This window comes from Athene noctua, chromosome 15 (assembly GCF_965140245.1).
Source record: "Athene noctua chromosome 15, bAthNoc1.hap1.1, whole genome shotgun sequence".
NCBI classification, from domain to species: Eukaryota; Metazoa; Chordata; class Aves; order Strigiformes; family Strigidae; genus Athene; species Athene noctua.
In genome coordinates this window covers 8048856-8066731 of record NC_134051.1, presented here as the reverse complement: position 1 = coordinate 8066731, position 17876 = coordinate 8048856, and the positions used below count along the sequence as shown (strand labels likewise).

General features: G+C 38.3%; 1 protein-coding gene across 2 annotated transcripts in view; it reads right to left on the bottom strand.

Moving 5' to 3' along the window:
- The window catches only part of GNA12 (G protein subunit alpha 12), a 44269-nt gene that overhangs the window by 9255 nt on the left and 17138 nt on the right, over nt 1-17876 (bottom strand). The gene's annotated exons all lie outside the window — the stretch shown is intronic.

Below are 17876 nucleotides of genomic sequence, written 5' to 3'. Positions count from 1 at the left end.
ACTCAAATCAAGTGCTACTTTGCATTAGTGGATACAATAAGCCCTGCACACACTTTTTAGAAGTAATAAAACTATTTCTTTATAGATGCAGACTTTAGTTCTGGACTGAAACTACCTTTGGCAGAAGCCCCTTCTTCAAACAGTGCCCTTTCATTTCTTCAGAAGAAGATGATCTGTTTAGTAAGAAAGTATTATTCGTTGTTTAGGACACATGTCTTGCAGTTGTAGCCATGTCATAAGAATGATAAAATTGAAAATCCTGCTGCCTTTTAATACTTCAAGGCAGCAAAACACATTACATATATCACATATGAGGACCATGTCACTACTGACCAAACTGTCAGTAGTGCTGTCACCAAGTCACTAATTCAAAATGAGAACATGCTCAAACTTCTGCCTCGGATTCCAACAGCAATAGAAATTCTTAAACCATACATTCTCCTCTACACCAGAGGCTTGAGATAGCATGGGAATAGAATTATTCCCCCCCAGTACAACTGTAAACAGATGCCACCACAACAGTTCATTTTGAAGACTCAGGCTGGAGATCAGAGGATTCAGTGTACTGTACAAGTTCATGCTTTTAGCATAAGGCACAGGCAAAAAGGACCCATAGCTTACTATTTACTAATATTTAAAAATGTAAGTGTCTTCTAATAAAGGAGAACACACATTTGCAGAAAACTACCATGTATCGCAAAAGATTTACAGAGTATCACTAGCAGAAAAAAATTTACTTTTTTTGGGGGGGTGGGAAGTTTCCAAAGAACAATTGCTCTAAGAGCTTCCTTACAATCATGAATTTTCATAAGGTGAAAGTAATTTCCTGTATTTTTTGGCACTCTGTTGGACCAGAAGAGATACCACAGACCACATGAATAAGAGAAAAGGTCTTCCTGTACAGCATTAGCTATATTTAGGAGATGTGAGAGCCCAAAAAGAAAAAGGTCACTGAAGCAACAAGAAAACCTTCTCTATCTATTGTGCTCTGTCCTACACAATGCCTTTAGATGTGCAGCAAGACTGCGAACGGGCCATCTCTGATACAACTTGTTCCTGTTTTCTACCCAGTTGCTTTTAGAGTCCTTGCCTTGTCCAAACACCCTCCCACGCTGAGAGCAGGAAACAGCTGTACGCACGTAAACTGCTGGGACACACAAGCAAGTTTACCTGATTTACAGCTTCTGCCTCCTCCGCTTCCTCCCCCACGCATCAATCAGTTTAATGTTTTGCACATTTATAAGATGGTAAGAAAATAATCTGATTAATGAAAAAAAATTCATGTTCTGTTCTGCAGTGATTTAGGGAAACTAGGCTCCTGTAGTTTCTTACACAGCTCTTTGTAACACTGCAATCAAGCCAAATTATTCATTCTGGGAAATTTTAAGCAGTAATTGCAAAACACTTGGATAGCTGGGTAACCAAGTCAGATTGCTGGAACAGGTGTGAACACCATATGCATGGTCTGACAGATCTGAAGGTGTCTAAATATTCTCTTCTAGCACAGAATTCAAAGACATCCAGTACTTGAGTCAAAATAGCTGTTTCCAGTCAAAATAATAAATCCCTGACAAGCTCCAGAGAGTTTGAAGTTAAGAAAAGCTCAAAACATTAAAGTACACAAACCTCTTGACAAAAAAACCCCAAACTAATCCAACAACCCCCAAACCCATACCACACACTCAAGCCCCCCTACTTTAAAGATGATTGCCTGATTAAGTCCTGTGTTATGGCCTACGGAAGTGTGGATTCAGTTCCTGCTCCAAAGACTTCTTGAGCAACCTTGCTCTACATCTTGGTCTGACTCATGGAAAACTTGGTCGCTTCTGGGAAGTGCATGAGGCATTTCAGTTCATCCAGCAGGCAGCACAGAACAACTGCAAGGCAGCACCAACTGACTTGAATAACTTGGAATGTATTTAAATGAGAATACAGGAACTCCAGGTACTAATATTGTGTCGTATTAGTATTTTTAATCAGAACAATTGTATTAACTGAACATTCCTCTATCTTTAATTTTCTTCCTTGTCATCCAGGGAAAAATAGATAGCAATATTAATTAGATCTAGAAGTCACATTTATTTAGCTTTATATCAAGCTGCACTTGAATGCAATTTTGAAATCCATCAATAAATTATTATTTATGCAAAACTATCTCATGCTTTGGGTATTATACAAACAAATATACGTGTATATATATATGTGTATAAAAAAAAATACACACAGTTTATGAATTGTTCATCAAGGTAGGTTTTCCATTCGAGGTAAATTAACAAAATAAAAAAGTATCAGCTCCCCTTCTCATGTTGAACTATTTTTTTCCTCTTAAAGACACTGACCATAAATAAGTTGGTTTGGCATTTTCAGCATAAATTTTTAGTGTCTCTCCAAAGTCACCTAACAATTCAAAAGCTGGATTAGCACTTCAAACGCTTTCCTTTTCCAGATCTTAGCCAGTTATTTCTGGTTCACTAGTATGACTAGGGGCAGCAAATATTTGCAACCGATTCATCAGATATTAAAAATACCTTTATGCAGATTGATGACTTCAATCACACTATTTTAATGTTTCTAGTGAAAAAAAAAAAAAAAAAAAAGTAGTTTTCTGAATACTGCAATCTATTTTGAACTATGCTTGCAAGGAGCAAAACAGAAATGAAAGCCATCAAAATTATTTATACTATATTTAAATACCTAAAGATAATCACAGCACAGTGAGTTTACTTTAAAAAAAACCCAAACCAACCAAACAAAAAAGGTCCAGGTCAGACTTGTCAATCTTTTACAAGCTGGTGTATCAAAAAACCCCGTGTCAGCTCAAGAAACTTCCTCAGATCAACTACATTCACAGAAGACTGTTGAGCTTCTGTCTTTTCACATTTATGAAGACTCTTCTTTTATTTCCCAGTTATTTCCCTTTTATTTCCTTTTAAAAATACTCTAACAACACTCATTAATAATATTCTTAAAATCTGAAATACATTATTTCATTTTAGCTGGCACGGTACTTGGATACAAAGCACCATTCGGTCACAGTCACAGCAAAGTCTGTCAGTGAAGCATGTTCATACTGACTTTTAAAAATTATTTTTAACTACTAATAGTCTATTAGTATATTTCACATTTGAAAGTTTTATCAGCAAAGCCTGAGATGACCATCATCTATTTTGTTGTTGATACAAACCAATTAGTAAGAAATCAAGATGTCAAAATGCTGTATTCCATCCACACCCTGTGCTTTCTGTGACAGTGGTAAGGGGGGGAAGAGCGACCTCCAAGTTATGAATTTTACATAATTCAGGTACTCCTTTTTAGTACACCAGAGCATAGTATAGACCATTAGTCTTCCTTAACTTCTTGCTCACCACACAAGAGTTACCACAAACGCTTGGATGATTCATTCTCTCACTGCTAATCTCTTCTCCCTCTGCAATACATATCCTCTGAGTAACAGCTTTGCCAACTGGGACCAAGTGAAGGAATAAGAGATGCTGTTCCCATTGTTCAGTAGGATGAGTCACTGCACATCTGGGAACTGGGGGAATCAAGAAACACAAACAGAAGGCCTAAAATGAGCCCACAAGTTCCACAATGCAGCATCACTATTGGATTATTTAAAAAAAAAATTACTTTTTTTTTTTTTTTAAACTTTGCTGTGTGCTGTATAAAGTTTAGTGAAGCCAGAGAAAATAGTACAATTTTCTAAAAAACTGACTGGTGGAAGAGAAAGGGAGGAAAGGTAAAATGCAAACATACACTCTTGCTTCCTGAAATAGTGCTCTACAGTTCATCTTTTATATGCTAGATGATTTTGAACACAACATTCTCAAGGGGCAAAGGTCACAAAATTAACAAATTTTTATTCTATATGTTTTGTACTATATAAATGTCGCCTTAACACTTGCTCCAAATTTAAGTCACCACAAAAATAACTAATTGAATTTAACATCTCTGTCCCTTCAGGCTAGGTTCATAGCCTATAAGAAATCTCTCCACAGAAATATTACAACTAATCTGGCATCACTGCCTTTGCCACTGATAGACTCATTGCAGAAGGCATGCAGAAAACACTTGGGCAGAGTTCTCAAGCAGTATTCATTTTATGAAAATAAATGCACAACAGATATGTAGATTGTTTTAAAATGCCCATAGAAACTCGTAATAAGAAACGTTCTGTAAGGCTAGAATTTATCAACTTGTCATTTAATTCTCAGCCAGTTATTCAAAGTGACAGTTAGTGCGATCAGAAATGACAGTGAAACATCCTATTATCCAGTTCCCTAAAATACAGACTCATTTCAAACTCTTCCTTCTGAAAAGCAGTTCCTCTAAATTCTCTGAACTAAAAGACTTGAAAGGGGATCCTTTGTTCCAAATTGGCTTTTTTCCTTTCCTTGTCCCAAGGCCTTTTTTGACATAATATTAATTTAGCCTTTCCTGATCATTCTGTCTCTGGCTGCTAAATTTAGAGGGCACAGTTTAAGGTAGACCTGTCAGTCTTAGCTTGTTTCAGATGATGAATTAAACCACACAGGAAGGAAACGTTTTACTTCAAGGAAGCATATAATACAGACCTAAAGATTCCCACAAATACAGAAAAACACACGGAGAAGCGGATACTGTAAGTAACTACCACAAACTGCAGCTGAATCTGCAAGTTGAAAGCAACAGTGATCCGAATAAAAGAACAAGAGTCTCTGTATCCCACCTTCCATTCAGGAGTTGTAAAACATTCTGCAGCAGGGCTGAGAAACATAGAAGAAATCCAAGAGACCCCAGAAAGAAGTTTGGGAATCTCCCAGCCTTTAACCTCCGAGATCCCAGATACAGGAACGGGATGGACTTCAAGCACTGACACACAATTTCATCTGAAGTTGGCCTTTATATAAGGTACTACTCCATTTGAACTGCCAGAGATACGTACTGACAGAAGGCAACACCAATGCTAACTTTCAGTGGTAACTTGCAAGTGAAATCGTTATTTTTCAGACAAATTCCAAGACCTCATTTCTTCCATGTTTCCTGGGATGTCGATCATCTGTTGATTGTAAGGGGTTTAAATGTTACAATTTCAGATGTTTCATAAAAGCAAGATCTCCAAAGCAGAGGCCCAAGGGATGAGCAAGGTTACAAGCAAAGAAGGAGGATAAAATAACAAGGGGACTGGCATTTGAAAGATGTCAGAGACATTAGATCAGCTAAGTTTTTGGGTACTGAGATTAGAACCCAAAACGTCACCAGCAGACACACAGGAAACACTTTTCTTAGCAAGACCTACAGGACACAAGCAGCCGATTAACATCCTGCCACCATAACACATATATCCTTTGGAATTGAGCATGCAGACACGGCTCCAGTTCCACAACTGGTTTTGTTCAAGAGAAGTAGTAGTCCTTTACAAACCCTGAAGACCCAGGGTTAAAATTCTTATGAGGGACAACTATAAACAACTTCCCCTCTCCAAACCTGCAGGCTCTTCCAACAGATTACTTCTAAATCTGCACTTCATTTCAGCCTCACTGGAAACAGGGCATGGATTTACTACAGCCAAAAGTGTGTTCTCTACTCTGTGACAGCTGATGAATTAAGTATTATTTTCCAAGGAGATAAGCAAGTCTGTGCTTGTTAAGAATTCACTCAGAAGGATGCTGAAGTAACCTCAATTATCCTGAAATGCTGATGCCCATTCTACGCTGTAGTTCTGTTCTACAGATGTTATACATCCTGTCTGGGCACTGAAATTTATTGACACAAGACAAACAATTTTTCACTTAATCACCAGTTCCAAGGCAGAGACTAACCACTTCTTCATATTTAAGCCATACAGAATTCTAACTATCAAATCTCTTTAGTGTTATTTAACTTCCTCCTTAACAACAGACTGAGCTACTGGCTCCCATCCAGCAACTCCACTGCTTATCCAAGTTGCTCCTATCTGTACCCTACAAACATACCAACTACAAAAAATAACATTTGGTTCCAAGCTTCTAAAAACTACCTCTTCTTTCTACTGCATAGTCGTACAGTGTTAAAGTTTGAAAATACTTTAAAAATTCGTTGTTTGTCACCTTGGTACAAACAGGCAATGAAAAAACCCGTTTTTCCAAGTCAGGATGGCTTTCTATAAACTCATCCTACATGACATACTGGCCACACAGTATGCTTTACAGCACGTGGGTAAAAAAATAGGTGATAAATATTTATTTATTTTCCCCCCAAAAAATCTAGGTTAATCTGAGCTCACACATCAGTGGTAAGATTTGTGGATCCCTGTGACTGAGAGAAATTCTAGACTTAGAGCTAAGAAACACTCAACAGGAGCAGAGTTCTTGTGGTGAAGGGCAACTCCTACGTGTGTTAGCTTTTCCCAGCAATTAAATACAGCAACTCTTCTGAAAGTGCTTCAAGGAAAAAAAAAATTACAGTTTTTCCCTGAAGTTCTAGGTGTTTCTACATCAACAGGATGTACATGAGATTAATTACCCTTGATACTATGTTAATAATTCTGTCCCTTTGTCTCCAATATGCACACTAGCAACAGTGCCTCAAGGAGGAAAGGAATGTTCTGTTAACAGACTAAGGCAGGCTCATCCTACACTATAAGCTTCAAGAAACAATAACAATCCCTATTGCTTTGATTTTACTCCTACTTACTGTGTCTTCATCACTGCTATTCCTGCTTAACAGACTTGCAGTGACTGGAAGAAAAGCAGGTGGAAACGGCAGAGAAAAGAGTACTGGCCACAACCAAAACACAAAGATGCACAGTGCAATACAAATGGGTTAAATTACTGCCCTTTAAAAAAATTAATTCTAGAAAAATCCTTAGCCAGACTTGCACATCAGGTACAGTGATTTAGCATTTTCTAGCCTTCACTGACTAGCAGCTAGCAAGATTCAAGGAGTAGATCCAAGAGGATATATACCCAATTCACATGGAAGAATCATGGTTATGTTGAAATGACACAAAAAAGTCTGATTACTGTACCCAGCATCAGCAGTGCGCCCAGCTCACACACACTCATCCTGGCACGAGTGGACGACAGACCTAGTCATAAGCATCCCATGAAAGGATTCCTTCCTGTTTCCCTGCCAACTGTCTAAGCGAATTCATTGTCTACAACTGCTGCCAGAACCCTTTCATCTCAAACACCGGAGGTTCTCCGTGAAGTTGAACTAACACGCGCCAGCTCAACTTCTCATTCCAAGCACAGTCGGCTAAAACGCACAAGAGAAGGCAACTGAAAGCAGCAATCTTGACACAGTTAAAAGAAAGTCCTGAGCTGTAAATGGAAGGATGGATCCAACATTCTGGCTAGTCACTAGCAAATTATCCCATTTATTCTCAGTGGGCAGCTGCCATGCAAAAAAAAAAAAAAATAAAGGGCATTTCCAATTAATGCACCAGTATTTAGAAGCAACTGGATGTTTTTACAAATCACCAGAAACTATGCACAATCACTTTATTATGTGACCCTAGTCTGACGCTTTGTTTTCAGCAGCTCAGTATGCAAACCTGAAGCTGGCTTTGTTTACAGAAGACATCTGCAGAACTAGAATAGACATTGACACACAAAAAAAAAAAAAAATTACTTTATGAATTAATCTAGTCAGCAGTGCTGACTATCTGATCAAGACTAAATCACAAGTTTACCAGTGAGTTTCCCTTTCAAATCTTATCAGATCAAGGGATGGGAAATAAATATCTTGGATCTTGTAGGCTGAAAAAACAGCTAACACCAGCCATGAGAGAATGTTGAGCTTGGACTTTTCCATGGCAGGTGGCCAGCTGGAAAGCTAAGCAACTTGAATGCATTTACAACAGGCATAACCTTGAGTATCTCACAGAAGGATGATGCCTACTCCGCTTCTTGCAGTGTGTCCTAATGCTCCACTTTCTCTGGAAACATCAGCTCAGACACATTTTACTGACATTTGTTTACATCTGCTGTTAAGGTGACTGTAAGGGCTGAAAAAAGTAATTTATCCCTCACAGTTTATTTTTAAAAAATATTTTCTCATTTTTTCTGTATCTATACAACCAACACATTTTTAGATGCAACGTAGACTAAAACCATGGTCTTGCTAGATTCAGAAAGCTATGAAGTATTTGGAAAGTTAGGTTTCAGGTGGAAATCAGACTGAGGTAAAACGCAACTTGAGTCTTAGTTGCACTCAGGTGTGCTATTTAACAGTTTGATTCCTATAAAACCAAGTGTGTAGGCAGCAGAGTGCAGAAAAAAAAAATCTCACCTTGCTCACATTACTCAAGTTTTTCACCATGCCCATTACCTCAGCACTCAGCACACTTAATGACAGAGAACATAAGGCTTACAAGTCTGAGGGATTCCTCAAGCCAGTTTTTTTGTCTGGTTTTCAGAAATCATTTGTCCTAGAAACAAAAAACATCTTTTTCAGTCATGGCTTGGCATTTGTTAATTCTAGAAGACTGACAAACATTGAACTATGAAGCGCACCACTTCTGCCAGCTGTTAGCATGCTGGCTTTCCCAGTGACTTCTCAAATCAGTTGAATTTCATGACATGTACTAGCTCGCTCTCAGCACTGAGAAGCTGCTCAGCATCTCATGTTCACCCACTTACACCAAAATTAGTATTGCCTTCTATGAAGTCTGACCTTTACATGCACCTGTAAATCTTCTAGATCACTAGGGGTCAAGTTGTCTCCGGTCATATGCCAAGAACATTTATTTCATTAGTTCACAGCTGTACTTTGGATCTGTGAGAGAGGGTTTCACCCAAGAAGTGATTGCCCTCCCTATAACCTCATCTCCCCTGCTCCAGTGCTGTGACAACACTGCATAATGAGTGATAGTGAACCTCAAACAACCTTTGGTGATCTGAAATAAACTTCAGTTCCTGTTCACAAAGTAGTCAGGTTTTCTCTGCGATCTGATTTGTAGTCATTATCTTAAAACACTTTTCATTTATTCACATGCAGTCACAACAGACCAATTTTTCCAAATATTCTCTCCCCTACCAAAGGTTGTTTCAGCATGAGGAGAAGGGGAAGTCCTTCGAAATTTGCACTTAAACTTCAGCACCATTGATAATTTAAAGAAGATTTCAAGTAACCTAAACTTCTTTTAATTTCATTTTAGAATTTGTTCCCTTTCAAAGCATTCAGGATTGTTTTTCCTGCATTTTTCACTTCAATCCATTCTACCACACAATTCACATCATTATTTTCACTTACGAAACAAAAATTGGAATGGATTTACGTAAATTAAAGCTGTTCAGGTACTGATTCACTAAAGGATCAAACATCCCTAAGCAAAGACTCACAAGGTGAGATAGGTTTGGTAACTGCATGAACAACAGCTGTAATAATATGCAACTCCATCCTCTTTTCATGTGCATCTACAGCCGAATCCTTTGACAATTCTCAATCATTACAAAGCTACTGTCTTGAAGCTCAGGCTTATTAGAAATGACTTGCCATGGAGGAAAAGCCCACAAGTAACATTTGAGTCTTGTATCAAATGGAAAGCTTTATTTTTAATCAGCCTCACTTGCATCTGCTTTATATAAATTAAGCACTGCAAGCATCTGAAAACTAAAGATGAAATAAGCGATTTGAAATAAGTGACAGCTTCCATCCTTAAGGCCTCATCTACACAGGTAAATTAATCATGCCACAGTGGAAACTGAAGTGGGTTTAACAAACTTCTACAAGCTGTTGAGCAGACTAGCCTATAAAAAAAATAAATTAAAGCCTCAGTCACATCCTACTGAAATACAGAGGGAGAAAGAGTCCAGCCATGCAGATGAACATCTGAACTCCTTGCAACCTAGAATGCATGTGCTGGACTCAAGAAGACAGAAAAAGAGAATATAGTAGGTGCTTCTTTTGCCTCCTGCCCACATCTAGCATCATTACCAATTCAGTACTGTCCTCTGACCAGACTGAAACCAGATGGATCAAAGTTTTAAATACACAGAATTTAGAGATGGAATTAAATGGGAAAGAATTCCACCAATAAACCACTATTTTTTTCAGTTTGAGATTTTACTGAGTTTTCCAAAGTAGAATAAAGTGAATATCAAGGAAAGCAAGTCAAATTAAGAGGCTTTGGGGGTGGGGTGGAGAGCAGACCTTCTAAGGACAAACACCAACAGTTTGTTCAGGAGTGAAGCCAAGTGAAGCACAAGTCTGCCACAGTCTGAACTGCAGGAATCTGTGTTGTATACAGAGGAGACATTTGAAAGGTGTCAATAAATTACTTCTCTGAGCAACATGTTTTCCACTTTCTCAAACAGAAAATCTTGCATGATGTTTCCAAGAAGTTTTCCTCTCCTCCCCCAAATATTAAGTCAATAATAGAGCAAAATAGGTTTACTCCACAGACCCGCTTTAAGTATAGCTGCAAACTAATGCGAAGGTGGAGACCAGGCTGCCTTCTGCCTTTGTAACAGAAAGCCTTCCAAGCTAGTGCAGGTTCAGGAAAAGAAGCAGAGTACTCTTCTTTGAGAAGACAACAGCTCCGCTCTTTCCGTTACTGTTCAATTATCAGCTGGTCAGTTGTGGCAGCACAGAACCTCAACAGATTTTCTGGAACAGTATCATGTTCAGATGCATCCTTCATCCTTAAATCATCTAATCTATGAAAACTTCCACTGTTGCACAACTATCATTTCACATAAACTTAAAAGTCAATAACTGTGTTTCTTCCCACCCACTGCTCACCATCTCTTCCTTGACACTCAATACCTGTGAAATGGAACCTTGACTTTGACTGGTATGCAAACACTTCAGATACTCCAGTAACTTGGAACACGAACATTTTAAAAACTGAAGAGCATCCTCAAGGTACAGGCATTTTATTTTAGCATCAGGAAAGATTTATGGAGGAAAGGAACCATTGCGTGAAAGGAGGATCAGTGAGATATAGACACTGCCATCATTCCTTGACAAGCACCAGATTAAGGTGCTTGTGATTGCCTGCGATGACAGCTGCTTGTTCCACCAATGCCACAGCAGGTCACTACCTTGGCTGCACTTACAATCAGTCATAGGGTTACACTTTGCCTCAGATGAGCTTCCCAATTTACACCAGAGCTTCCAAAAAACACTTGTGCCAACATAAGCAAGAGCACAGTGCAAAGCAGAACTCCCTAAACCATCATCTCCTATTGCTCACTGTGATTACTCTATCATAGGACTACAGCTCAAGTTAAGTTCTATCCTTGCACAACACACTGAATAAAACACTCAATGTTTTAAGGCAGAGCAGGCTTGTCTGGGAGACAGCAGGAGCAGGGGTATATAATAGAAGAAAAGTAGGCTAAAGAAAATTACAATCTTTTCAAGAATTCACTGCAAGGGGATCAAGATTTGGGATAACTAGCAAGAAGACACCATGGCCAACTGAGCAAGCTGTCACTACCTATTCTTCCTGCACTTCCCCTTTCAGCTTTCTGCCAGGTCCTGTTTTTTAAAGAACAGAGACTCATTAAACACAATTCAGTCAGCGTGACAAGTTACAAACAACTTCAAATATCCATTCTCTCAGGTATAAAAATCCAGAAGATATGCCAGTAAGACTTCCTCATAAAAACAGACCTAGTTTTCAATGTTTTGCTTATTCGTTCATCTGTGCCTGCTACTTGTTCTTGATCCTACCTAGCTTACTGTAAACTAGGTGGTTCATGAAAGCCTGAAAGCATTCATTACCCGTTATCCTATTAAAATCAGTGGACCCTTTGAAAAAATCCAAGCCGTAGCTTCTTACTGTTTCTCCTAAGGGAACATTTTAGAGAATTTTTAAAGACACCGATTTCCTTTGCTCACTCTCTCAGTTCTAGGTGGAGAGAAGGAGATCCCGTAACAATATGAAAGAAAGCTGAATTACTACAGAGAACATACAAATGACGTGCAAAAAGCTGACTTGTAATACTGGAACTTTCTGAAGTGCACCATCAGCACCGCTCCTCTGAGCAGAGTGAGCCATGTCAGGGAGATAGGCTTAACAAAACTATTCACCTCTTCTTTTGCAGTGCCTTTTTTTTTTGGTCCTAATTTCCTGAAACCAGCTACAGGGTCAGAGAACTGCTAATATAGCACACAGGAAGCAGCAGGAGTCCTCTCTTCGCTTTTACACAGCTAAGACAGTCTTTGCTGGGTCTTCAAATAGTACACGTAGCTTTGATACACCAAAAACTTTGAAAACCTTATCATGGTAACACAAATATAAGTCTCCATTTCAGTCACATCTTTGAGATTCAAAGGTTGAAACCAGTCTGACAAGTGGAGCCCTTCCACTAGAAACAATATTCTTTGTTTTTAGGCTTCAGTGTAAACAGCCAAATATTAACATATCTGTCTCTGCATAATGCAGGTATTTTGTTGCAACTAGAATAAAAATTGTCCTTGTGCTACCACAGTTTTAACTTATGCATGTACTCATTACTTAATATATGAGCTCTCTCTTGCTTCCACCAAATTTCAGTAGGAACTCTATTAGACTTCCTTAATTGTACAAAGAGAGCACCTTTAAATGTACTTAACTTGCTCAGATTTCTGGAATACATTCTCATTTCTGGGAATCTCTATGGAGATACTAGCTGCCAATTTTGAAATCTCTTGAATTAGAGATCCATTAGAAACTTTCTGAACATGAAATTAAATAGCATAATCAAAAGCTAAAGGCTGCTCACTGGGTTGGGTTTGTCTCTGCCCAGAACTTTCCTGCACACTAGAAAGGGATAAAGAGATTACTCCAGTGGTTTTTAGCTGCAGTTGGGTACTGGCTCAGACAGCCTGAACTGAAAGTTTCCTTCCTTGTTTCTCACAGCATGTGCCAGCATTTCTTGATGGGAATGCAAAGATTAATTACAGCTGTACTTGCTCTGAACAAATCCTTATATTCAATACAGTTCTGCAAGATTTAGAGTAGCACTAATTAGGGCTTAGAACAACAATCCTGCAAGGACAGACACACTGAGTATTTTTTCTAATTATTTTATGCATAATAAAATTAAAGCTTCTTTGCAGAAGAAGGGATGGCTTTTATTCTCAAGAGTTGGGAGCCAAAAGGACTTTTTCAGTCTAAGAACGTTAGATTTTGTGTTTCAGTGCTACTGCTGAAGGTAAGACACCAAACTGTAACCGCTATCACGCGCATACAGAGAGAGTCAAGGATGAGTACAGTATCTATTCTGCAAATCTTTTGGGACACCCAGACAGTTCTCTAATGGGCTCAATTACTAAGAGGTAAAGACAAAAAAAGTTTGTTCTTAATAAAATACACATGAGTAAAAAGAAGGCTTTCAACCAGAAAAATGGCAATCATCAGGCAAGATGCAAATTCTCATAATGAATTTTCAACATGGGAGCTGTATCTGTGAAGTTGTTTCTCTCATTCACCTTAACCACACCAAAAATACAGTCAGGATTTATTGGCATCCGAGGGCCAAAAGCAAAAACTCCTACAGGCAGCCTTACACAGTACCATAAAAATACAAGGCCTTTTAATCTACCTCCAAGAACCTAAAAATTAAAAAGTAAGACCACACAAAGTCTGTATTTCAACCTTTTGGTAGCCACAGACAGCAGGGCATTAACGCACTCTACATTTTACAGACTTCAGAAGTGATTTTACCCTAAGTTTTTGATCTTTAAATAAATAAGAAAAAAATGAAAAATTGTAGCTGGGAATTCACTATACAGAATACCAGAACAGCCAGTAGCACAGCTCTTTTTGTTCAGTGTCTCAGTTCCCATATGGTAGGCATATCAATTTCTTGTTATCCACTTATTTATTATGTATGATCTGCTCATTACTTTCCAACTTATCCTCCCAATTCCATGCAGGCTACATTTCATCCAGCTGTTGCATTTTGTCATAACCTAAGGCTAGGAGCAATTCAAGGCAGGAATCCTTTTATTTTTCAACAGAGCATTTTGTACAGAGGGCTTTAATCCTTGGTTGAGACTTCAGGTAGGTACTGTAACAAATTGCTATTCTCTTAACACTTTTCCATTTGCACTGTTTTGAAAAGGTCATAATTCATCATGACCCTTCTGTTTCTTGTTATTTCTCCCCAATAGCAGCAAGTATTTAAGAACAGTTAATAACTGCTTTACCCATCACACAGCTTTCTATGGATGGTTCTGCTTGAGAGAATAGCTTCTATCATTGAGAGAAGATATTGCACAAGTGGGTTTTGCTAGAATTTTAAATGATTTGCAGTGTAAAATTATTTTTGACTTTTGATTCTCTAAATGGGTTTGATCCAACCTACTTTAAATGCAAGTTCTCACATCTTTCTCAGTGGCACTTAAAGCAAAACTGAGATTATCAAGTGAAGCATTCCTTGGTGTAGGTGACAGACAATGTGTTACGGAGGGATCCTCAATGCTGCCTCTTGCTCCAGCTTAGTCCTGAATTTGAATCTCAGTGACTGTCAAGACACAGTAGTGCTGGTACAGCCAAACACTGTGCTGCTCAAAGAGTTCTTCTGGTGGCAGCAGGCGCATTAACATATCGTTTAAGCATTTATTTTTAGAATACTGCAAATAAGAGGAGACTGAGCATTTAACTTCTGTAGATGCAAACTGACAAACTATACAGTATTGGCCAATACCCACAGAATTTTGTGCAAAGGTTTCCAGCTGCATTTTGCTACCTCTCAATTTTTAATAAAACCCAAACTGTAACTCACTAACTCTCACCTCCTTTAACAAAATGCCACTCTTGTTTGAGAGGTCTTGCTTGAGACTTTGATCTGAAAAAAAATTTCCTATTTGGTGTTAGAGACAGGATTAGAAGCCAGGGGCTCCAACTGCTAGTTCTTCCTACTACAGACCAGCCACAATACTTTGCAATATTATACTTGTACAGCAAAAGTTAATTGCTTGTTTAAAGATGAGTCAAACTCTATAACTCAACCATAAACTTTTGAGGTCTTGGGATTAGAGGACAGAACTAGAACCAAGAATTTTGCTTTGGACCTCTGGCACTTAACTGCCACAATACTGGCATGAAACCTTCTGTGGTATTTAACTCAGGAGAAACATCTCCATAACTCACCCTGCTGTATGAGTCCAGAGCAGGATATTGTTATTCAATCTGCATAGATAAAAGTCTGTAAGTTAACAATCTTTTAAATTAATATGACATCTTATGTCAGATTAAGCCACTGTTTCAGAATTATAACATATTCAGATTATAACAGACTATTACTGTTATTTTTATTAACAAAGAAGTGGCAAATTTAAGGGAAGGCTTAGATCATATCACTATGATTCCTTAAGTGTAAGAGCTAAATTCAAACAAGTCTATTTACCATCCACAGCATCATAATTAACTTTAAAAAACCCCATATAACATTGTTAGACACAAATGTACCTGACTTTCAGCACTAACACTGTGTAATTAAAAAATACCAAGTCTCAGCAACAGCAAACGTGAGTTTCTGCTGTGAAGCACTACTGTCAGTCCACTGTTTTTAAAAATTTTCTAGATCAGAGTGGTATGTCCCATCCAGATCTAGAAAAGAAAAATCCACATAGTTTCCACAGCAATAATCTAGTTTCACAGGAGTTCTGCAAACTCAGAATACCCAAACAATGCTCAAAAGTAATTTGGCAAAGAGTTGCTGCCTAGTCCCAGTTACGTGCATTAAATGGTAACAAGATTTCTCATGCTGGCACTTTAAACAATGTGGGTATTTCCTTTGTACATCTCACCAGCATTGGTCAAGCCCCAATGGATTTCACTAATAAAATATGTGAGTTTCACAGCTTTATAAGGATGATTTCTTTTTTTTTTTTTTTTTTTTTCAGAATAAGCAACTGTAATAGTCTCTTCTATAAGCTCATGTTCAAATGGTAGTTTGCAAAAAAGAGCAGCTCACTTTTGTGTTATGGCCAATTGTATAAGCTGAAGTAGATTTGACACTTCGTATTTCCTCAAGAGGACTCACATTAGCAAGTGCATTATGTCAATACCAAGCACAAGTATTCCTGCATTTCAGTGCTGCCCCATATATGCTGAAAGAAGAGTGAAATATTTAGAAACAGGCTTTTAAGGTTACCTCTACTCTACCCTTGCATCTTAATGACAAATGATCAGTTGGAAACATTTTACTTCAGGAATCAAGAAATCTCTATTAAAGTGCACTGAAGAATTCTGACAAAGTAGAGCCCACTCCTGCAGATTTCATTGAACATGCCACTTCAAAAGTCACCTACTTCTCACATCCAGTCAGTACTCTGCTGCCCAACCTCTCAATTCACTTGACTTCTAGAGGCAGTCAAATGCTGCCACATAACCCCCATCCGCTACAGCAGCTGGTATATAGCCTAACTCCTGATCATCTTACATTACTGCCATACCTAGTATTTCTGTACCAAAATAAAGACATTTAAGCAACAGTTTGTCCACTCTGAATCAAGAATTAGTGTGAATGACTAGTGCCGCACCTCTGTACTGCCCAAAACACACAGCTGGCTGCCTATAAAGCTTTGAAACCATCAGCTCCTCGTGTAAGGAGAATGCAGCAACAAGCTATACCAGCACAAGGACTAGGCTGTTCACTATGCAGCATTTCCAGCACACTATCTGTTCTGGCAGGCGTAATTTAACCACTTTGATTTATTCAAGTGTCTGCTTAGAGAAAAAAAAAACAACCTACATAGTTAATTCATAGGGAAGTGACTCAGAAGTGACTCATGTCCTATTACAAATATTCCCAAACCCCCACACCTCAAAACACCCAGAGAATGGTGAATCAATATAAAAGAAAGGGTCTTTAAAACATTTTCCAGAGTCTTCTCACATCCAAGGCTTCTGAGGCTCTTAGTATTTGAAGTATTACTGGAAGTGTTCCATACAATTCCCTGTGCACAGATCTAAAAATAGCCATGGACATAGTAGTAAGTTTTTGTCTGTATTTGCAAGTCCCATACTTCCCTCTCAGGAACCCATTAATGCTGACTTTTTTTAAAAAAGGAGTATTAAAACATTAGAAATTCTTTCATCAGTGCCGTGAATATCAATAATAATACATCAATAACAACAGTTAAATTGAAATTGATATTCTAGTGTTGGATTGTGAACATAGTCTGTCTATGAAGAATAACTGCATTAAAACAGATGCCTCTTGCAGCCTCCTTGGATGGCCATGCTCTTTTCTGTAACAAGAAAGGCAGGTATCTGTAAGTGCAAGCCAGAAGCTAGTCTGGCTGCATGTGAGTAACTCCGCACAGTTGTCTTAACTTCAAATAGTCTTTAGAGTTCAGAGTAAACAGCCCCATCAATCCTAAAGAGATGAGAATATTACTTCTACCACATGAGAAGTTCAGGAGCTCTTGAAATACATAGTTACAGGTTAGAAAGACTTAGTATTGTGAAGGGAAGCAGTAAGAGTCATTCAAATAAAGACACTGCTCTAAGAGTAGTTAGGATGGATATTTAAAAACAAAACCAAAAAAACATTGTGTATGTTTAACAAACCTGATAAAACAATGTCAATTTTGCTTTAAGAATTGATGAAGCCAGATGATGGCCTTTGTCAGCTTAAGATCTATAACAGCACTAGCGCACAATATCTATCTGTTCTGACCACGACAGAAGTATCATTTTCTTGCCTGACAAGCCCTATTTATCCCATCATTACCCACAATGACATGAAGCATGTTAAGTTGCAAGACGACAAACAAGTACTTAACCCTGCTTCAGATTTTATTTGTTCTGGACACATTAAAACAGAAGTGAAAAGCTTCTCATGTTCTCCCACTAGAGACCAGGGAGGAAGAAAAAAAAAAACAACCCCACAACAAAAAGACACCACCAAAACAGAAGCCACCTGACCAAAGCAATTCCTGCCTTGGCCACAGTCTCATGTTTATGA